Source organism: Ictalurus furcatus, chromosome 15 (genome assembly GCF_023375685.1).
Source record: "Ictalurus furcatus strain D&B chromosome 15, Billie_1.0, whole genome shotgun sequence".
Lineage (NCBI taxonomy): Eukaryota > Metazoa > Chordata > Actinopteri > Siluriformes > Ictaluridae > Ictalurus > Ictalurus furcatus.
Genome location: NC_071269.1, coordinates 1,680,675 through 1,703,900, shown reverse-complemented (window position 1 = coordinate 1,703,900; position 23,226 = coordinate 1,680,675). Strand labels below are relative to the sequence as shown.

Sequence of the window (23,226 nt, the reverse complement as noted above, 5' to 3'; positions counted from 1 at the left end):
ATCAGCCTTTCAAACATTTGCCATATTCTGTAGGGGACATTTATCTGGTGCAGCTCAGAAAAGATTGGAAGCACACTACGGTGCCAGATGGTCTGAATTTTTTCACCTGAAATACTATGATGCCATAAGCTTTGTTGCCATTGATCCAATTGTCACGATTTCCCCTTGAGTCAGCGCTGTAATATTGCAGCGTGCTCAGGAAACCGAAGCGCAAGCCCGTGCGCGAGCCCTTAGCGAACGCACGCTTTTCGGTCTTCATGACATTGACTTTGCTTACGTTGGACACGTGCTTTTGTTATGGTTATGTTCTGTCTCCGTCCCTGTTTTGTCCTTGGTTGTTTTCCGAATGTGTCATCATTGTTTTCAGCTGTCCCGTGTTTAACCCATGATTACGTTTGTTATATAAACCCCTCGTGTCTCTGTGCACAGCGCGTAGTAACAGAGTGTATTCTCGTTACCAAGCGGTTGTTCTTTGTTCTCGTTCTCGTTTCATGTTTATTGACTTTTGTTCGTTCTGAATTCTAGCCTAGCCCAGTTTATGCCTGTTTGTAGATCGCCTGACCCGTTGCCTGCTTTGACCATGCTTCTGTATCATGATTTGGATTTGTCTGCCTGTCGCTCGTAAATAAAAGTCTTTTACTGCACTTGCATCCGTCCTATCCTCCCTTACGTTCCGGGACGTGACACCAATGCACAATCTACTTCTTGGAACAGCTAGGCACATTTTAGGTTATGGATTGAGCTTGGTGTTTTAAGTACCCAAAAACTTCATGAAATACAAAGAAAAAATAGACTGTGTAAAGGTGCCTCGGGATATGGGAACGATTCCCCGTAAAATTACCTCTAGATTCAGTAGATGTACTGCTCACCAAAGGACAAACACCTATTCTCTGTTTTGTTTGAAGGGACTGATTTGCAGCAGATACTATGAAAAGTGGTTTGACTTTGTACAAGCATGCATCATATGCTCAAGAGTTATGTCCATTGATCGACTGCAAATAGCTGACAGGTATCTGCCAGCATTTTTGTCCAAGTTTGTTCATCTTGATGGGCCACTGAACTGCACACAGGTACAAGCTATACTGTACAACCTGTACTGTACAGTATACTGGTTATACCCGCATTGTTAAAAAAAAAAAAAAAATCGTAAATAAATGCTGGAATGTTGTTTGGTTGATGTTTCTTGATTTACTCGGTAATTGTATTGAACGATCCATCAGTCATTTAACTTTAGCCATTATATCAGCATATGATAGTGTAGGTGTTAAAAAACAACGTGGTAAGATAAATCTCCTTATTTTAGAAAACGAGTTCAAATCAAAATGTTGTGTAATGGTTGTATACAAAAATGTTATATATACAAAAATAGATAAATATGTAGTTATGATATATCACCACTGTTTTGTTAATTTTCGCATTAGGTTGTTTAATTTAGTCTGTATTTCTTTGCAGTAATGTAGTTTGCTGTGACCAGCCAATTTGTTTCCCTACACCTTTCTCTTGCAATTGCCAGTCATTAACATATGAAAGGCCCTCACATAGCAGGACAGCCAGCAGTCCTCACAGCTAGAATTTCAACCATAATAGTGGGTCAAACTGGTTGTTTGGGAAGATTTAATGTTTTTTTTTTTGCGTAAGCTGGGTCCGTCTGTACCCTTGTACATCTGAGAAACTTGCAGTTAAGTGGGAGTTTACCAAATCCACTTACATCCAGATTCCACTCTTTTCCTACAGTTGGACGGAATCATGAATAGCTACAAATACCAGTCGATTTTAGTGCAAAACCTTCAGATGTCTGCTAGTAAGCTGAAGATGAAAAGGAATGTCCTCTTTTAGCATGACAGTGACCCAAAGCATACATCCAAATCAACAAAGGAATGTTGTCAATGTTTTTGAATGACCTAGCCAGAGTCCAGACCTGAACCCAACTAAAAAAAATCAGTGGGGTGACCTGAAGTGGGCTGTGTACAGAAGATACCCTTACAGTCTGATGGATCTAGAATGTTTTATTGATATTTAGAAAATATTACCAAGTCAAGATGTGCCACGCTGGTAGACTCGTATCCAAAAAAAGCCAGAGTGGTGTAATAAAATCGAAAGGTGCTTCAACAAAGTATTAGTTTAGGGGTGTATACACTTATGCACCTAAGTTATTGTAAGTTTATCATTTTTCCTTTTTTTTCCCCCCCAAAAATGTTTGATTGTGATTGTTTTTCATTTCATTTATATACGTTGTAATTTCACATTGAGGGTGGAAAAAGTTCTGACATGATTTATCTTGTTTTCGTTTATTTTATTTTTTTTTAAACGAATGAATAAATATGTATGACGTTTTAAAATAATTGGTGAAATCAGAAACTCATCTTTTATTTATTTATTTTTTGGCATCAAATAAATAAATAAATAGGGATGACTGACTGTTTTGTACCTTAATATAAAAAATTCCTTTGGATATGTTTTTACTTGAATCCAAATGATATATAAAATGACATGAAAATTTTTTTTGTTGTTGTTGTTAATCATTTTCAACTCTCGCTTGTTTAAGGGTTAATGGTAATGGTTTGTAATGGTATTTGTAGTGGAAACCATTCGAAATTCTGTGATAGTTTCTATTGTTTTTTTTTTGTTTTTTTTTTCTTTCAGCAGGAGCAGAATAATAACTGAAACAATGGTACAGACTGGGTTTGTCGCCCCCTACAGGTTACAATCTGAAAGTCAGCCTCTTTCTCTCTCTCTCTCTCTCTCTCTCTCTCTCTCTCTTCCTAGTTTTTCTCCATAGCTTTAACGTTCAGCATTGTGGGCAGCTCCTCATTGTAACAGGTTTCTACTATTCGGCGGTTATTTGTTATCCTACATGTCGTAACCCTGGATAGCCTTTGAATGACAAAAATATACATGTAAATAGTCAAAAGTAGGATGCTTACAGCTGCCAGAACCGTGGATATCCCTTTCATTACCAAAAACTGGTCATAATTAGGATGTTTGCAGCTGGCGTGCGGATTGTCAGGGCTGGTCATGACCTCACTAACCCTCCCCTGTTCCCTCAATGAGTCTCTCTCAGGAGCTCTGGCCGGTCGTCTTGTTTATGGTGCATTTCTGACGATGGAAATCTGAGTTCGGCTCTTTCTGGAACTACTGGGGTGTGTGTGTGTGAGTGAAGCGAGAGACCGGTGTAGCAAACGGGAAGACGCCGGGGTGAGTGTATATTATTATTATTATTATTATTATTATTATTATGATTATTATTTCTACCTACAAGCGACGCATGTTGCTAAATATGGTGCTGTAGCTTACTATTGTGACCCAGAGTACCATTTAACCTAGTAGGCTTAGTGTACTATTTAACCTAGTAGGCTTACTGTGCTATTTAACCTAGTAGGCTTAGTGTACTATTTAACCTAGTAGGCTTAGTGTACTATTTAACCTAGTAGGCTTAGTGTACTATTTAACCTAGTAGGCTTACTGTGCTATTTAACCTAGTAGGCTTAGTGTACTATTTAACCTAGTAGGCTTAGTGTACTATTTAACCTAGTAGGCTTAGTGTACTATTTAACCTAGTAGGCTTACTGTGCTATTTAACCTAGTAGGCTTACTGTGCTATTTAACCTAGTAGGCTTACTGTGCTATTTAACCTAGTAGGCTTACTGTACTATTTAACCTAGTAGGCTTAGTGTACTATTTAACCTAGTAGGCTTACTGTGCTATTTAACCTAGTAGGCTTAGTGTACTATTTAACCTAGTAGGCTTAGTGTGCTATTTAACCTAGTAGGCTTACTGTGCTATTTAACCTAGTAGGCTTAGTGTACTATTTAACCTAGTAGGCTTACTGTGCTATTTAACCTAGTAGGCTTAGTGTACTATTTAACCTAGTAGGCTTACTGTGCTATTTAACCTAGTAGGCTTAGTGTACTATTTAACCTAGTAGGCTTAGTGTACTATTTAACCTAGTAGGCTTAGTGTACTATTTAACCTAGTAGGCTTACTGTGCTATTTAACCTAGTAGGCTTACTGTGCTATTTAACCTAGTAGGCTTAGTGTACTATTTAACCTAGTAGGCTTAGTGTACTATTTAACCTAGTAGGCTTAGTGTACTATTTAACCTAGTAGGCTTAGTGTACTATTTAACCTAGTAGGCTTACTGTGCTATTTAACCTAGTAGGCTTAGTGTACTATTTAACCTAGTAGGCTTAGTGTACTATTTAACCTAGTAGGCTTACTTTGCTATTTAACCTAGTAGGCTTAGTGTGTGGTTTCCTGTAGGATGTAGGCTATCCATACACCTATACATTGTGTCGTTTTTTATTTGAGACTTCCTCCAAATGCTCAGTCCATTATTCCGTTACCCACCATAACACTATTTTAATTTACTAAAATAACAAGGGGGAAAAAATGAATTTAAATGAAACTTCACTGTTCAGGAATCACTTAACATCCATAACGAGAGTTCAGAATCAAAGTCAAACGTGTATTTTAGAACAAAAAGCCCCATATTCATTCACAGTCCTGATTTCCTGTTATGTCCTGAACAGTCGTATGGCTGGTGGTGTTTTCAAATTCTCATTAATGAAGAAGAACTTCTCTTCTGCACGGTCATGTGCTCAGGATTCTCTTCCCACTCCAAATGACTCAAAACGTCCTCAAAATAAACAGTGCTTGGGAATTTTTAAAAAAAAATTTTTTTTCTCCTTTTGCTTAAGAATCAGACCAAGGAACATTCACAGATTTTTTATGACTACTGAGCTGAGACTTCTCAAAGATATATAAATAAAAAGCCATTTAATAAGGAAGTCCTGCGGAAAAGCCTACGGGATCCATCTTCCAAGGGACCTTCATATATTAAAAAAAAAAACAAAACGAATAAATCTAAGGAAGCCTGTCTTTAAACACTACTAGAGTTAAACTACCATTTTATTTGTTTCAGTAAGTACCTGACTTTTTTTCTCTTCATTAGTTAAATCAATTGATTAGCAAATCATAACTAAGGATAAATCTTATAAACTAATCTGAAAAGAGAGAGAGAGAGAGAGGGAGAGACGCACAGGCTGGTAATGCAACAGCTGCTTATAACAGCTATAACTTAAGGGATAGCAGGAAGTAACTTGTTTTGAAGAATATTAAATGTAACTATAACCAGATAAAACGTATCATGTGGTGTTCTTTACTTTAATAAAATTGTTAGCGTTATAAAAGTACTCCTTCCCTTCCAAGTAGAAAACCCATTAATAAGAATGTTAACCGTCTGAAGAACCCTCGAGGAGCCTTTTTTCTTTCTTTCTTTTTCTAATAGTGTAGTGGATAATGATGGGTACATATCGTGGATGTATTTGCATGCTAATGGTCTTACTCCCTTGTCTGTTGGAAAGTCCAGCTTGGCTGCGAAACCATTTTTAGCAGCTAAGAAGTTATTTCCCAGCGTGCTTATTCCTGATTGTTCAATAATAGTTTGAGATTTTCCGATCGACATTAACCATTGTCTTATTTATCTGTCTTAGTTTGTCGTAATTCAGAGACTGTTGCCTTTTTACCAGGACTTACCAGATAGCAAAGATGGTCTTGGATTTTCAGCAGGGTTGTAAAGAATAAGCACAGATGTGTTCATATCTGTCCTCTTATCATGTTACGTGCAACCCTTAGAAGGTCACCCTTTCAAGGTCAGCATCCATTAGTAAGAGTTTACGTAAAAATAATATTTGATGACTAAAATGCATTGTTTCTAATCTCCTTTTTTTTTTTTTTTTTTTAATTCTTTAAAACCTATTAAAGAATTAAAAATACAACCTGTACTTTCCTTTGGTGCAAATGTGGAAACCACTCGTATGTGATTTTTTGAAACTAAATGAATAGTCCTTCATTAGACATTTTCACCACACCAGTATAGACCTTTGGAAAGGGAGCAAAGAGCCAATTAAGTGAGCTTAATGCCTGTTGGAATTCTGTGAATGCCTCAGAGGGAAAGCTATGCATGTTTACGCCAGCCTCGAATGAGATCACTGGAAAATCAGCTCTTGAAGGCAAGATTCCTGTTAATTTGGGAGCATGCCAATGTACTGGCGCCTTTGTGTAAAACACACTGGAACTCTCTGTCCATGGATACACTAGGCCACACCATCAATGGCTCTGCTGTTTCCCCAAATTTGTTGGATATCTGGCAAGTGGATAAAAGTAGCTTCATCTTTAGATATGTATGAGACGGATCATGAAAGGAACCAAGGCCTCAAGTCCTACTGGGAATTCTTTTGGAGAAGTTTATTAAACTGGACCGCATGACCAAATGAACTAAAGGCTCACATCGTGTGTGGTTTGGAGCGGGTTGCTTTTTTCATTAATGAAGTTCTCTTACATTTGGTGTCGTTGTGGATCTTTAAAACATAATTGCACATTACGAGACGGTAGTGCCACTGCCGTTGGGGTGAAAATGGAGATGTTTCCATATCATTTTCAACGGAAAGTAGTCGGTCATATAGAAATTTATATAAATGAGTTGTATATAAGCCACTTTTTATATATATATAAAAAAATAATAATAAAAACCACACTAGAGTCAGTGTCATTTCCAGTGTAGGTGGCCTCAGACCGGCGAATGTGGTGGTTTTAGTTTTGATTCGTAATAAACAGGGTAAAACTTGCGTCAGAATCGCTTAATGTCCTGATAAACTGTTTTATTGTTTGTTTTATATACTTTAAAAAAAAAAAAACCCTTCTGCACTCTTATGCAAACCTCAGTTATTTATTAACATCAGTTTGTTCAGTAGATTTTCAGATGATGGCCGTGTTTTCATTTCTTTTTGCTGTTATTATGCATTCTCAGTTATATTCCATGATAAACTTTCCATTATCGGTTATCAGGATCAATATATTATTGCACAGGTTTCTCATTCCGTTTAGGACATCGGTTTTCTATGACACTTGTACACAGTTACTGATTTAAAGGCAATCATCTTCGAATGAGTCACATCTGCCCACATCTTTTAAGATTTAGAGTAGGTTTGTTACAGTGTCATGGTTTCACGGTTCGTCATGATGTATAATTGAATGGTTACCTCACCACTGACTTTTTTGTTTTGTTTTTCAAATCACTGATTAAAATGCATTTCCATCTATAACCATCCAGTGATTCTCATTCATTTTGTGTCTGGCTGTGACTCACAAGCCCCTCCCTCTGGACCTTATATCATACTACAGCCCCTCTACTTCTCGGCATGGAGTATGTGACTGCAGTGAAATCAACTTGGTTGTGCACATAGGTTATATTGCCACCTTTGCTGCTACCACTAGCATGTTCATAACATGATCGTACACTCTGGCTATCAAAAATGCTGAAGATCATTGGTTTGCTGACTGGAAACAACTATGGTACCATCCACTTTAATAGGAACACCTGCACATTCGTGCAGTTATCTAAGAGGCTAATCATGTGGCAGCAGCACAATGCGGAAAATCATGCAGCTATAGATCAAGAGCTTCAGTTAATGGTCACGTCGAACATCAGAATGAAGAAAAAGTGTGATCTCTGTGACTTGGATCGTGGCATGGATGTTAGTACTAGATGGGCTGGTTTGAGTATTTCAGAAACTGCTGATCTCCTGGGAATTTCACACGCAACGGTCTCTAAAGTTTACACAGAATGTTGCGAACATAGCGAGTTACAGGCTTGTGGGTGGAAATGCCTTGATGATGAGAGAGGGCAGAGAAAAATTGCCAGGAGGGATATAGTAACTCGTACTGTATAATCACGCTTTACAACCATGGTGAGCAGAAGCATCTCAGCCTGCACAAAACATCAAACCTTGAGGTGGATGGGCTACGGTAGCAGAAGACAACTTTGGGTTTCACTTCTATCGGCCAAGAAAAGGAATCTGACTGGCATCCAAACTGGAGCCTGCGATCACTTGAAAAATGGGTGTCGGAAGACCAGGTTGTAATTCGCAAAGAAATACAGAGATGAGCCACAAAAGTTCAAAAACCAAGATGAACCTCTACCAACGTGATGGAAAGGCCAGAGCGTGGAGAAAGAAATGATCTGCTCATGATCCAAAACATATGAGCTCATTGGGCAAGCATGGTGGAGGTAGCGTCATGGCTTGGGCTTGCATGGCTGCTTCTGGAACAGGCGCACTAATCTTTATCGATGGTGTAACTCATGATGGTGGCAATAGAATGAATACAGAAGCCTACAGAAACGTTATCTGACAATATACAGAGAAATGCATCCGATCCAACTGGGAGGAACTTCATCATGCAGCAAGACAATGACCCAAAACACACTGCCAACACAACAAAGGACTTCATCACGGGGAAAAAGTGGGAAGTTATACACCGGCCAAGTCACTCACCAGATTTTAAACCACTGGCGCATGTTTTTCACCTCCTGAAGAGGAGAACCCCTAGTAGTGAGAAACCCCTCAGAACAAACCGCAACTGAAAGAAGCTGCTGTACAAGTCTGGAAAAGCATCACAAAAGAAGAATGCAACAGTTTGGTGTTGTCAGTGGGTCAAAGGCAGCGACTTGATGCAGTTATTGCAAGCAAGGCATACGCAACCAAATATTAAGCGTTCTCTACTTTAAGACTCTCTGTTCCAATACTTTCGCTCAACAAAAAATCGGGTGGTCTGCACACGTTTCAAGTTATTTAACCCCTCTAGATGTACGTATCGGGAAATGAAAGCAGAAATTCTGATCTGTTGATCTCAAACCTAAAATGTCTGCAGTATGTGTGCATGTGTGTGTCTTTAATAATGGCGCCCAAATTATGTATCGTCACAGCTCTGGTTTTGTCAGGGATGTTGTCTTCGAATGACATTTTCACTAACGCCAAAATGCCATCATTTTCCTCTTGATGATGCGACTTGAACACCTTGGACATGAGTCCCTGATGTGCCCAAACTGAGCCTTCAACTATCGCAAGAGGCGTGCCGTGCGCTGATCCATGAACGATTCATTTCAAAAGCATTCAGAACCATTCTGCAGTGTTCCGAAGAGCTTGTGTATTCTGTGGTGCAGACAGTTCACTCCTGGCAGTATATGTAACTGTCTCATCATTTTCTGTCACACTGGCCCACTTCTGGTCCTAATTAGCTCCGTGTGATTTTCAAGGACATATGGCTGACTGGGGAAATGCCAACAGTTTTTGTGGCAGAGCTTGCTTCACTGGCCCAATACTAGTGACTGGAGGAGTTTGACTGCTGGTTGCTTGAACAAGTCTATTCAGTTAGCATACTCTGAGAACAAAGCTAGAACTGTAAATGTTTACACACCAAAGTGCGTTATTCTAATTTGTGTTCAACTAGTTCGCTTTAGAAAGATTTCTATTTGGCCTACTGCCATTTCTCTTTAGAACTAAAGACACAGCGACGAGACAAACTGCAAGCAGTGTTTTCGGTTGGTTGGTTAGTGTAAACGTAGCGTAAGCCTTTTTAGGTTAAGAACATTTTAAAGTAATTCAAATAAAATAAAAACCTGTGGGAAGGTGAAAAGAACGTGAGAAGGACGATGTGGCTAACCAGCCAGAGATCTGGTCCCCTGCATCTATACACATGTTCAGGCCATTAGAATGGAAGATGTGATGTGAGCGTTCACGGCGCGGAACACAGAGTGACTCTGTCCTCGCAGAGTTAAGTTCACTTCCTGTCAGCTTGGGAGAAGAGAGAAGCCACAGAAGCTGTACATCTCTTCTCAATTCCTCCTCTGTTCTCTCCTTTCTTTCTCCTCAGATTTTTTCCCCCCACCTCTCCTGCACTCGGGTGACATGAAAAAGGAGCAAGCTGAGATTTAGTGCGACACAAACCTTTTTTTCTTTCTTTCTTTCTTTCTTGCTGTACAAGAATAGAAATCCCGCTCCCTGAAGAAGTGCTTGTGCACTAAGAGGACCTTTATGTGGACTTGTGGCTTCTTCCTCATGAAATTCAGTTAAATTGTTGAACTCCGGTTTTCATACATTGTTTTGTCTAAAAAGGCTTTGGTGCTAGATTACGTGTATAAATCGACGTCAAGGCCATATTGTTATGAAGAGCCAGCTAGTATAGTAACTTCTTTGGAATGCATGGTTGATGATAACTGGGAGGCAATTTATAGTCTTAGGTTTCAATGTAGAATATGTAGGGGCTGAAATTCTACACCAGACACTAGTACACGATTAAATCATGAAATATTTGATTTACCCCTCATTGATATTTGCAGCTGATTAGGAACGGGTTGTGGTGGAGGAACACTAGAGTACTGCTCTATGATGTCTAGTTTAGATGCTGGATTTTTGATTAAAACAATTAAAGGCTTGAAATAATTTCACTTTGTCTAATGAATCTAGAATATATGAAAGTTCCACTTTTTGACGATATTCAAATTTTGGGGAGATGCACCTCCTATATTTTCACATCCCGCAGAACCAGTTTTGAAAATCACCTGTCGTGAGACCACTTTCAGCCTGTCAGTCCTCTCTGAGCTTCACTCTTTAATGTCTCGTGCGCCACTGTTAGGTCCACCTCATTTCAAGTCATTCATCTTATTAATATTAATTGTGTTATTAATATAAACTCATGCATTGGTCATTTATTAGTCTCTCCACAGATTTTCAGCCAGCGCCAAATACATTAGTTATAAACGGGAATTTTGAAAATGCCCATGTAGCGCTGGACCGTGCACGTGATTTACGTTAACTTGGCCATGAAATACTGACTCGAGGTCACAAAACGTTAATGGACACACATTACTTTATCCACGCTGTCAATTCTTGTATCTACAGTTCTCTAATTTAAGTGTACCCGTGTTTTAGTTCATTTGTGCGCTCCTCTAAAGGTAATAATCTGGTAGCTGTGCTTCTACCAAGGAAGTTATCATTATACGGTAGATTTTACTAGAGCACTTTGATTGGATTTGATTGAATTAGATGAATTAGAATGAGATTAGACTTAAAATAGATTGGTCTGAAGGTGCTGATTCGTTTTCTATAAGAGTAGCTTTGACAATAGTGTAGCTGGTATTCCAATCATGGGTTTATTGTATATTCATGCACTAGTTTTAATGCAGTTAAGTGTCGTATACTCACTGATATGGTAAGGCTTTATTATAAGGAGATGTTTATGTAATGTTTATGGAAGGAGTCTCTAGTGTCAGGGGCGCACGGTGGCTTAGTGGTTAGCACGTTCGCCTCCAGGGTTGGGGGTTCGATTCCCACCGTGGCCCTGTGTGTGCGGAGTTTGCATGTTCTCCCCGTGCTGCAGGGGTTTCCTCTGGGTACTCCGGTTTCCTCCCCCAGTCCAAAGACATGCATGGTAGGCTGATTGGCGTGTCCAAAGTGTCCGTAGTGTATGAATGGGTGTGTGAGTGTGTATGTGATTGTGCCCTGCGATGGATTGGCACCCTGTCCAGGGTGTACCCCGCCTTGTGCCCCATGCTCCCTGGGATAGACTCCAGGGTTCCCCGTGACCCTGAAAAGGATAAAACGGTCTAGAAGATGGATGGTCTGTAGTGTCAGCGCTTTCTAACAGTGAATATGTTTTCTGGCTCAGAAAAGCCTTCAAGACAGAGGAGCTTGCACTTTTCAGTTTCACAGTAACATGCCAATCTGCATAGTTTTGTATTATTAACGTCACGGGGGAGGAAAAAAAAAAAAAAAGAGAGGCTTTACAGGTTATAGCTGCTGTAATGTAAGTGATGACAGGAACTAACTTGGTGGTATAAAAGGAATAAAAACACTTCAGGGCATGCTTTTATTGGAAACACACCACCATGTCATTGACGCCTATGACAGCACATCCCGTCATGCTTTATTTCTTAATTGTATAATATATAATATTATTGAAGATAATTAAATAGGACCAAGAACCCTAATATTTAGTTCATCTAGCTAGCCTATATAAATGTTGAGTAAAACAGAACTTTACGTTCATTCAACAGGACTAGAGCTGAAAAGAGCCTTTTAACAGTATTTCAAAAGAAATATAGTGAACCCGTTAGACAAGGAGTGTGTCCAGGTGTAAGTGAAAAGTCTGTAAACCAAAATGCAAACCCTGTGTCTTAGTGTAAATAGTGTGATGTGAATATTCTGCAAAAGATAATGAAGAAAGGATCATTAAAACAGCACCCATACAAGACGTTTTGGTTAAATATTTGGTTAAGGATTTTATGTACTGATCAGAGGCTTGTGAGGTCTAGCCCCGGCATGGCCGAGCTGCCACTGTTGGGTGCTTGAGCAAGCCCCCTTTAACTCTGTGTGCTCCAGGGGCACTGTAACATAGCTAACGTTCTGCTCTGACCCCCAACTCCTATCTAACTGGGGATTTTCACAGTACTCTACTTTTATTGTGTCAGTAAAGGCGGTCTTTTAGTATGTAAGCCTGAACCACGTATTCCAGTTGCTAATGAAGTCACACAATGGCTTAAAACTGGCGTATGAACAACTTACTACAGTTCTCCAAGTATGCAGGATGAAGTAATACCGACATGGCATGTCTAACATCAAAGTGAACTAAGCACAACAGTCCAAACCTTCTCGATATATCACTTCCTAAAGGGAGTTCCTGTCTCTAAACTTATTGATTTATTTATTGATTTATTTATTTGACTTGAACTGAAGCAGTACTAGCAGTGTGCTGATGTGCAGCATGTTGTATAGAATAATAAATGAATGTCATAAAAATCAAGTATACTTTTTTTTTTTTTTTTTTTTAAAGCCATGTAAATAGTGAGGCTGTGCAGTGCTACATGTTATAATATCTTGCTTCAAAGCTTCAAGCGGCATTCACAAGCGTGTATTGTCCATGGAACCATCAGATTTAATGTGTGTCAGAGAGTGTGCTAGCAGAACCGTGCATTTGGAGGAAGTCATTTGTATATTGAAATATCAGCCAGAACAATGATGGAAATCAAAACTCTGCTTTGGGCGCCAGCCTACACACTGGTATGGAAATCTGGAGGGTGTGAGTCAGTTTGACTGCGTGACACCGTACATTACAAGGGAGAACCTTGTGATTTGGGTATTTGGACTGCTGGCTCCTTCTTGATGGCTGATCCTGATATACCATTTGTGTTGTATTTCAGTTTGAATGCCATGAGTGATTATACTAATGGCAGGAGGAGGATTTGTGACACTGTATGTGCTCGTACTTTTGCTGTTGCCTTTCGCTGACTTTGGCAGAGAGTTTACTTGTTGTTGTTTTGGTTTTTTTTGCAGCAGTGCTGTAAGGTTCTTGCATGTTGATGCAACCTACAAAGTCCCCTTTACCCAGACTTACCTTTGTACTGATTTACAAATGTGAGACTGATAAATATAGTCTCCGTCTACACCTAGCACAGGTGTAGCCTGTATAAATGTTATGGGCACGCATTCCGCCTTAGCTTGCATTGAACGGAAACTTGCAGCTAGCATTTATAGTAAAGGTCAGAGCAGTCAGTTTGCATTGATTCCATTATGAGTATTTCAAGGCATTATCTCCTATTATTCAGACAGGGTAAGATTTCGGTCACATCTGATTCCACCACGTCACTCCTTCGTCCATCTGGGTTCACTGGTGTTTCTTTCAGTCGTTTCTCTCTGATTGATTCTGAGGCTCTCACAAGGGAGGTGTCTAGCATGAACGCTACCACTTGCTTCCTCGATCCTATTCCCACAAGCCTATTTAAATCGTGCTTCGATGTTTGCTGCCCTACTATCCTCAGCATTATAAATGAATCATTGGAGACTGGGGTCGTTCCAGCAGTACTAAAGATTATCGCTGTAACACCTGTGCCAAAAAGAAAATGCTGCCTTGGGTGATTTGAACAATTTTCGTCCCATCTCAAATCGTCCGTTTTTGGTCAAAGATACTTTTGTGCGTTGTTGCCTCTCAGTTAATTGTAAGATGACTACAATTCTATGGGTGGCTACAGGTCTGACACTAGCTCTGTGCTCACTGGTGTTCCTCAGGGATCAGTTTTAGGCCCTCTACTCGTCAATATTTATGTATCTCCACTTGGGCATCTGCTGCGATCGCTCAGCCTTCATCATCACTTTTATGCTGACGATACCCAAATCTACATTCACTCAACATCTGGGGAAAACCTTGATGTTTGTTTTCTTTCTGAATGTATTTCTGAGATAAAAAAAAAAAAAAACGAAACATGGATGAATAATAATTTTCTGTGCCGGGATAGCGGTAAAACTGAGGTTATGCTTATAGGTTCCCGTCATCAAATTCTCAAAGCTGTTTAGTTGATGGTTCTGTTTTGGGAACTCAAAGTAAAATGAGGAACCTCGGAGTCATTTCCGATAGCAGTCTTCCATTTGATTCTTTTGAACAGAGCGCTGTTAAAGCATCTTTCTTTCGCCTCAGGAATAGAGCAAGATTGCGCCCTGTGCTAAATTCCTCTGTAGCTGAAAAGCCGATAAACTCGTTCGTTGTCTCTCAGATAGATTATCAGATTATCAGATAAGCTCCAATATGTATAAAACTCTGCATATCCTGGTCCCAGTCAGGATCCTGGCGGCAATCACATTACTCCTGTTTCGGCGTCCTCGCTCTGGCTCCCGGTCAGGCTCCGTGTCCATTTTAAAATTATGATGCTGACCTACAAAGCATTACGTGGCTTGGCTCCGCATTACTTATCTACTCCTCACAGTCTAATTTGTTAACTGTTCCACAAACACGCTTAAAATCTACGGGTGACGGGGCTTTTTCTCTCTCTATTCCTTCACTTTGGAACTCTCTTCCTCTTGAACTGAGGGAAGCTCAGATCTATTCAATTTTTTTTAAAGCTCAACCCGAGACATACCTTTTTAAACTAGCATTTGCTTGCTGATGTATACTTTTATTTATTTATTTATTTATTCCCCCACGTACTGCTTATTTTGTGTACAGCACTTTGAGAAGCTGCTTTTGAAGACACTCTATAAAATAAAGTTGTTTACTATTATTATTATTAGTCCATAAATATCTGTTAAGTAGCGTTGCCGGAGTACATAAGTAGTAACTAAGATTGAATTGTAAAGGATAAGTGATGGCTGTATAAGTCATAAGGTGCGGGGGGGAGTGTACTGCTTTCTTGTACAGTTCAAACAGGAAGGAAGAAAAACCATTTCAGACACTTGACCTTACTGTGACCTTGATCCCCATTTGGATCAGTTCCAAAATCTAATCCGTTAACCTGCTGGTTCCAACGGCATTTCTTTATAAATCCTTCAAGCATTCGTTATTGAGGGATCACGCTCACGGACGCTCATCTCTGTCGGATGGGCCGTGGCAGGCACGCACGCACGGACGACCGGAAAGCGTAATGCCTCCTCCATCTAATGGCTGAGGCATGAAGGAATTCAAAACCTCTTTTCCCACAGGATATAATGGAAATGAAATGGAAACGTCTCAATTCAGACAGGATATGAATTGGCCATTTTATAGAAAGAAAGAATATGGCATAATCTTTTCAGATCCTTGGAGTTTTCACTTGCAGTCAGTAAAAATGACTGACACGACAGATCCAGACATGACTCAAATTCTCGAGTCACACAGGTACTAATTACATTCCCTCTCCTCCCCATGTAACACTAGTCCAACACTGATTAGGGCTTTAGATGGAACGGAGCATATTCCCTGCAGCATATGTACAGCATTATACATATTTTGACAGGCTACGTTGATTCATAAGGAAGGTTCAATTTATTAATGGAACTTTTTTTTTTTTTTTGGAGTGACTACAATGCATGTAGTTACATGTATCCACTCCATTGTAATTATACCGGAAATCTCTTATCCTCTGCAAATCCATCATAACCATGAGTTTTCTAGACCTAATTTACTAAGGACTGAACACTACTGTATTATTTAGCGTAAGTTAATTTTAGTATTTTGCATCCCCATCATACTGTTCTGGTTTGCACACATCTATAACTATCTTGGACATGGATACCGTAGGCACGTGCAATTTTTTTGTCGAAATTACCGCAGGTTCGGGCCAAGATGTGTCACGTGACGGCGTCACAACGCGCGTTCAGCCAAAGCCCTTGTTGATTCAAACATCACGGCAGAACACCATGCAAAATAATTTTGTGCAGTTTAAGGCTGCAACTTACGATTATTTTCATAATCAATTAGTTGGCCGATTTATTTTTTCGATTAATCGGAGGGGGGCGGGGCAAACGTGCACTACCATTTTTATTTATTTTTTTTTTTCGTTTATTTAAAATAAAACCTACAATCTGAGTGTTACAAATATAAACTTCAGACTAAAACTTTACACAAATGTTTGTCCAATTATATAAGACTGAAAAGAACCCAATACACACACACACACACACACACACACACACACACACCAGAATATTTATTATGCATTTAGGACTGTAGTTTAATTCAGTGCTTTTTGTGCATCCATAAAAATAATGCATAAATACTATAAAATAAAGCAACTCGCGACAGCATCACTGTCCGGCTTCCGTGCTACACAAACTCCACTTTATAAAGTTTGATCTTTGTTTAATATAAAATGCTCCCCTGCCTCAGAGGACTCGGAGGTCGCACACGTGCTTCCTCAGTCACTTGACGATTCCACCTCCGTCTGATGGAGACTGCGGTCATGTTGGGAATCAAAGGTAACGCTGGCAGAAAGTAAACTGCAGAAAGTCATGTACGGTGACTCTGGGTATTAGGCTAAAGCTAGCGGCGTCGCATTACGTGCGTATGACGTCATGCGCCATTGACTAGGAAAAAAAACACGCTAGTGTTCCATTTGAGATGATATTCCCTTTCTAAAGTGCACAGATAGACGGTAGGGTACATGGTGCATAGTGTAAGTGTACAGTACTTCATTTCGGACACAATTTTAGCATTTACTCTCCTGAGCGTATTGAGTAAACAGGCCACAGACAGACCAACTAATCGATAATGAGATTCGTTGACAACGATTTTCATAATCGATTATTATCCAGTTTATCGATTAGTTGTTGCAGCTCTAGTGCAGTTGCAATTTCACCAAGTCAAGTAATGCTATTTGAGGCCTTTATTATTATTATTATTATTATTATTATTATTATTATTATTATACTGTTAATAAGTCAGGCTGATAGTATTATGTCCATTTTAAGGGTTTGGGGTTTTTTTTTCCCTCCACACCGAGAACAACATAATTAGAGACTAGCTGTAAACATGGCAGATGACTGCTCGGTCAGCTTATCCTTCATACCATGAGCACGTTTTCTTTGTAGGAACGCGCATCACATTAACGGAAACGTTGGCCTTATTTTATTAATGCAGCAACTCAAAATAGCTCATTTTACGAGCAATAAAATATCCTACAATAACGCGTCCATCTCGTGGCTTTATTACGTGCTGCAAACGTGTAACGGATCACATGCTATTTTCTAAGCTGCTGATTTAATGCGGATGGAAACCATTTGTTCAACTGAACCAGTAATCAGAAAACCAGCCCAGAAAGAGGTGCATAACCCAAGTCTGAATATTGAGAACTTTCCCCACATAAAGAAGTTGAATTTCTCGGCGGTACAGTCTTGCCTTGACGCTGATCACTAGCCAGCTGATTCCGACCCTGTGCGTGAACAGTTCAGGAATCGGACTGATGATGTGTGAGAATGTATTCGAGTGTAACCTGCTCATGTACGTTAACACTCAGGTGTTTAGGTTCTTTTAATCAAATGGTAGGGCTTGTGTCTGGCGATGGACGCTGAAAAGTTCACTAGGAGATGTGTTGAGAAGATTGGCGAACAGGAGAATGTTTGCTTTCTGGGCTGATATATGTGTAGTTGCTGTGTGTGAGTTACGACCCTAGCATATCAGCTGCTCTGGGTGTGTGTGTGTGTGTGTGTGTGAGTGAGATGTCCGGACTTGTTCTTTCAGTGAGCTGTGCATTCCTGACGTGGTTGAGTCACCCATCGTCTCAGTCCACCTGGCGCACGCATACGCAGAGCTAGGCTGTAATTTTGAGGCCAGTTGCAGGTTTGTCATAGTTAAGACTGACGAAGCTCTCACACAGCTTGTGATACTTGCCTATCTAGAGAGTGTCTCATTTCAGCTTTCGTTTGTGTTGTCGACCATCTTAGTTTACTGCCAACAGCATTCTAATGGCTCCAAGGTAAAACGTTCTGCAGTTTGACATTCCTTGTACGTTTTAAGCGCACATTTAAAACTACAGTACTAGTTTGGCTGTGATGGAGTTGAACAGTTCTTGTTTCTGATTTGTTTGATTTTCCTCTTACCCCTGGGAAATCTTTAATGGCATTCAGTAATGAGTAAACTTGAAAATAGAGAAGAGGAAAACCTTGGGGTTTAACTATCACACGCACGCACGCACGCACACGCACACACTCCCCCTTCTGTTCTGTCGTTTCTCGACTCATCCCCCAACGTGCCTGACCACAGATCACTGCTCTTTGAATTCAGCATGACCATATTTAGATGAAGAAGAGGAACAGTGGTAGTATGATTGTTTACAGATGATTGTGCTTATGGTAGTGATTTTAAGTGTATTGCAAAGTAACGTTGCTTTTCATTTAAGAAGGAACCGATATATGTGACCGCTTCTCTTCTATTATTTGAATCACTTCCTTCCTTGTTTGAACTGTTTTTTTTTTTTTTTTTGGGGGGGGGGACGGGCGGTTTCTTCCCATTAACATAATATTAGTAATAAAACATTTTGGAATCAAATTATGGAGATCTGTGCATCGCTGAACAATTATTTAAAGAAGCGATCACGTTTATTAGTGAGATACTGTACTCGTCAGTAGCACGCAGTGGTCACGTCAGGTCCAGACCGAACCCGGTATGACTCCGTACCTGCACACCGCACTTTACAAAGCCGCATCAGTCACTTTTATATAACCGAACTTCTTTGACTTTTTTGCCGCCAGTATTGCTGCTATACTTGTGCTGCTACACTCCGCAATAGTTTTCGGTTTACAGCCCATGTCCTGTGTATTTATTGTCCTGTTCTGCACGTCTGTTGTCTTGTCTGCTTGTCTGACACTGTTGTGTATTTGCACTTTATGTAGTCCTACGTGCTCTTGTGTTGCACCATGGTCTTGAAGAAACGACATCTTGTTCCAAGGTATATAAAGGAACGACAGTAAAAACTCACTTGACTTGTTAGGTGTTTTTTTTATTATTATTATTAAAGCCATTGATTTGAAGAGAAAAGACTCTTGAGAGGGCGCACGGTGGCGTAGTGGTTAGCACGTTCGAATCACACCTCCAGGGTCGGGGGTTCGATTTCCACCGTGGCCCTGTGTGTGCGGAGTTTGCATGTTCTCCCCGTGCTGCGGGGGTTTCCTCCGGGTACTCCGGTTTCCTCCCCCAGTCCAAAGACATGCATGGTAGGCTGATTGGCGTGTCTAAAGTGTCCGAAGTGTATGAATGGGTGTGTGAGTGTGTATGTGATTGTGCCCTGCGATGTATTGGCACCCTGTCCAGGGTGTACCCCGCCTTGTGCCCGATTCTCCCTGGGATAGACTCCAGGTTTCCCCGTGACCCTGAAAAGGATAAAGCGGTATAGACGATGGATGGATGGACTCTTGAGAATAGGAAATTGACTTTACATGTAAAAGCTTAATGACAACTAGGCCTGTCTGTTCTATGTCTCTGTAAACAAGTTTGTTTTGAGCTATTTTTGTTTTAAGATTCCACCGTGTCCCAGTATAATAGACTGTCAGCTAGCTGGGGTGGTGAGTGACTCTTTCGGTAGACATGAATCATAAGTCCACATCCCCTTTTTTTCCTCCCTCACAGTGACAGCAGGACGCCCTCCAAACAAAGTGCTAAAGTCATGCTGGGTTACAAGGTTGCACTGAAATGATCAGCTCGGTCTTTATTTTGCACCATGCCGATTTCAAATTGGGAACGCAGTGCAAAACGCAGCACCAGCCTTCCCGAATTTCCTTCTTGATCTGTGTAATAATCAAGAAAACGATCCTGCATGGGTTAACCCAGTACATATAATAGTCCACAAACCTCCTTTCTATTTGACAGTGTCCCAATGTTACAATGGCAATGGCTGCTGTAAAAGAGATGTCCCGTCACACTGTGAAGCGTATCACCCAGACGTTTTCCTCTCGACGCATAAAGTCCATTCCATAATTTATTCCGGTACATTTTACCGTTCCATGTGTATTTGTATTTGTCGCACATCTTGCAACTTAACATTACTCAGATATTCCGGTCCAATTGGAACTATGTTGCTGGAAAAAGATGGCCGACGGAAAAGGAACCCACAATCTTGTAATTATGCTGCTGACAGCAGTGCAAGGTTGTTCTTGAGCTCTGAAGAGAGGGTAAGAAACGAGCTCGTGTCTAATGAGTGTGTAAAATTTACATTCATTTGCATGCAGATGTGACGCTATGAAACATGTGGGGAACATCCTCATGGGATCGCTATAGCAAGTGGCCCGGATGATTTTTTATTTTTTATTATTATTTTTTTTTAATAAACCCTAATTATTTCAAGTGTCGTTGACTCGAGTATGCGGAATAACGTCCCTGGTGAAACAGCTGTTACGCCTGATTATTTCGGTCAGAAGTCATCGAAACCAATTATGAGGAATCGGAACATGTTGCATTTTATTGTGTTTGTTTGAGATTTTTTATATGCTGTAAACTGCATTATGGAATGCTGGCCTCTAAGTTCAAGAGCGTACAGCTGTTGAGCATTTTACTAATGACTGCGTGGGGGTGTTTTAAACAGACTTTGGAAAAAGAAAGCACATGCACGGTAATAGCAGAAGAGACAACTCGTCAGTCTTCATAATCCTCCTAATGCAAAGAACCACGCATGTAGGGCGCTGAACGTAGGGCGCCGTTCTCCTAAAGACCAGAGATCTAACCCGGGTTAATTGAGGTTAACAGGTTGCATGAAGCTGGTGATCAACTTTGTCAGTCAACGCAGGTTTTAACCCTGAATCCAGCGTGTACTCAGCGTGTGCGCATGCACATAAAAGCCAGACGTTTGCAGCAAACAGCCAATAGCGTTCAACATGGGGGAAAAAACAGCAGGTGTGCATACTTCCTCCGGTTGAAGAGCTCGGAATTATGTGGAAATGTGAGGAATTTAAACCTACACTAACCGCAGAAAGGAACGCCGTTTCTGCTGCCAAAGCTCGGGAAAATTACCGAGCGTGGAAATGCCTACGCTTACTTTTACAGGCTCGAATGAGGATAAACGGATTGAAAACGTATAACTCCAATGTCATTTCGTTTACTGTAAATGTAACTTTTTCAAATGAAACTTTAATAAAATGTAGATCAATTTGTGAAAATATATCAGGACGGGAGGAATAATGCCATCGCGTGACGCGTATCACTGGCAAAGGAGCACAAAGCAACACGTACGGCTTGCGGTACAGTAAGAGCGGCTCCGGCGGGTCAGGTTCTTAACGCGTGTCTCAAGAAGCCGACAGAGATGAACTGTGCCATCTGCCCAAAATCCATACCTTTCGTACAGATGGTCATCGGGAAAAGCCAGCACAAACACTAAAGGGTTAACTTGCATGCGTCAGATTTCCTCACAGCTGATTGGTCCAATTTGGGTTAGAGTTTTCTTACCCATAATAAAACCTGCTCATATTTCATGGAGCGTAAGTTACCATGGAGATGGAAACCCCCCCACCCCCCCACCCCCTCCGGGTGGTTTGCTCAAACTAAACTCAAACTTTTCTGGGTAGCCACTAAAACCAGCTTCGTGAAACAGGCCTCTGAGAATGCTCGGTTTCAGAAATGCAGTGACTCATGTCCGTGGCAACACCTTGATCTGCTTCTTTTAGAGCAAATATTGACTCGTGCACCTCCTGTCACAGGGATCCTGGTTGATCAAAGAGCTCACCTTTGGGCCGTGAATACACTGATGATGGTGAGTGCCGGAAGATGGTTTCGGTATTATGCTTTTACTCACTCAGCCCTGGTTTAATGATTGATTAAACAGTGCCTGTAAATAATGAGCGGGGACTGCCCCTGTGTCTGTCTGTGCAAAAGTACTCACAGGGAGTGGGTGTTGAACAAGCTGACATTGTCAACAGTGGAGTCTTCTGTGTACAGTGCGCTGTGTGTGTGTGTGTGTGTACAGGTGCTATTAGAGTGTAGATGAAGCAGGATTGGGTTTCATATTACTATTTGTTCTGCTTTTATGCAAGTCCATGCCATTGCCATTCTGATGAATTCAGTAACTTAAACAGTTATTGACGCCGTGATACTTTTACTAAATTAGTATTTACGTGTATAAAGGTTTGTGTTGCTCGTGTCGTAGTTGTTCAGGCTGTCAGTATGCAATGAGTGGCATACTGTTATAACTAAAGAGCTTGTGTCGAAACTGGTGTCATTTGGTGGAGCACCAACGGAACGTGACCGTGACCGTCGAATGTGATTAGAGAATTAAACGCTGGAGAATCTTGCTAGAGCAAGCATTTGGGTTAGATTGTTTACTGTTATGGCATGGGATGAAAGCATCCTACTTTCATTCATTCATCTTCAGTAAGCTCTTTATCCTGGACGGTGTCCCAATGAATCCGGAGTCTATCCCGGCAACAATGGGATATTTCGCCCCGGGTGGGATTCCAGTTCAGTTCAGTTCAGTTTTATTTGTGTAGCGCTTTTAACAATGGACGTCGTCTCAAAGCTGCTTTACAGAAGCATATAAACACAGGATACAGATTTTAAGTGTGTGAATTTATCCCCAGTTGGTGAGACCTCCATCCAGAGGTAGGGAATCAGGATGGATCAGGCACGTCTGGAGAGTAGAAAGGGTCAGGGTCGCTGGAATTTCCATAAAATCGTGTGTGGCTCTACAGACGGAGAGAGGGAGAGGGAGGAAAAGAGAGGGAGAGCTTATTAGGTATGCTTACTATCCTGTGATGGATGATGCCAGTCATCACACGCACGCACACATTGTCACCCCTCGGGGGCAATTTAGCGTAGCCTATCTGTATATTTTAGGACAGTGGGGGGGGGAAAAAAAGCTAGAGAACCTGGAGGAAACCTACGTGAGAAGATGAGAACATGCGAAACGCCACAGACGGTACCCCGGGCTCAGGATCAAACAGGACACCCTGGAATTATGAGGCAGAAATGCTACCCTTGGCACTGCCACCCATTTAAATTTCATTTCAATAAATTGCAGCTAGCATATCAAGATAAAACACAAGCACAGCGAAGCGAACCTAATCGCGATGGATTCATTTTACATGCGGAGATGGTATTTTTATTCAGTCTGAATCCATACCATCATTTTTACAAACGATGTGAGCGTATGTCCGGAAAGATTAC

The 23,226-nt window shown here is 40.7% G+C and overlaps 1 protein-coding gene across 1 annotated transcript in view; it reads left to right on the top strand.

Annotated features, from left to right (window-relative positions):
* Positions 1–1,696: 1,696 nt before the first annotated feature.
* Positions 1,697–23,226, top strand: part of src (v-src avian sarcoma (Schmidt-Ruppin A-2) viral oncogene homolog) — a 47,831-nt gene continuing 26,301 nt past the window's right edge. Inside the window, exon 1 of the mRNA XM_053642935.1 lies at positions 1,697–3,195. The gene's annotated coding sequence lies outside the window, so the exon portion shown is untranslated. The remainder of the gene's footprint in view (positions 3,196–23,226) is intronic.